Source organism: Cervus elaphus, chromosome 9 (assembly GCF_910594005.1).
Source record: "Cervus elaphus chromosome 9, mCerEla1.1, whole genome shotgun sequence".
Lineage (NCBI taxonomy): Eukaryota > Metazoa > Chordata > Mammalia > Artiodactyla > Cervidae > Cervus > Cervus elaphus.
Genome location: NC_057823.1, coordinates 40,122,727 through 40,123,440, shown reverse-complemented (window position 1 = coordinate 40,123,440; position 714 = coordinate 40,122,727).

The following is a 714-nucleotide window of genomic DNA, read 5'->3' as shown; positions in this document are numbered from 1 at the left end:
GCCGCTTATGAATCTTGATCTCGCGAGATGTGGCTGGGAAGATGACTTTGCCCGGCCAAGAAATCTCGCGAGGTTTGGGCACCGCAGGCTCCTTTGCGGCTTTGGCACGCGCGCTTCTTTCTTGTCGCTGCAGAGCTCGTGCGGTGGATTCGAAAATCAGTCGTTCCACGGCAGTCCTCTCCTCTGGGGCAGGGCCGCGCGGTCCTTGGCTCAGGGTTCTCACCTTGCTCGCGGCCAACTTTTGAGACTTCTCATTTTGTTCTCATGAAGGCCCTGTTATATGGGAATATCCTTTTCATTTCACTAGTAGGGCAACGGAGGCTCAGAACCTAGAAATGATTTACTCAAGAGTTCGCTACTAGTAAGCGATAGAGCTGGGATCGATTACTTTTATATTAGGTACCATTTGAGTTCCAGGTGCTGACGCCTAGGCCAGAACTCTCCTTAAACTCCACTCCAAAGTAACTGTCAAAAGTCAAAATGTAATCTTCCAACCCCGCACCTGTTCCTTCCCTAGTCTTTCGGAGTCCCGATCTCTTGCTATGGTATTTTTAATGTCCTTACTGGTCCCTTCACTTACCTTTTCAGGTATTCCCAAAACTGCAGCCCCAGCGATCCTCTTAAAGCAAGCCATATCGTGATACCCCATGCTTAAATTCTCCAAAACCTTCTCATCGTTCTTTCGTAAAAGTCAAAGTCCTTGGTTTAGTCGAT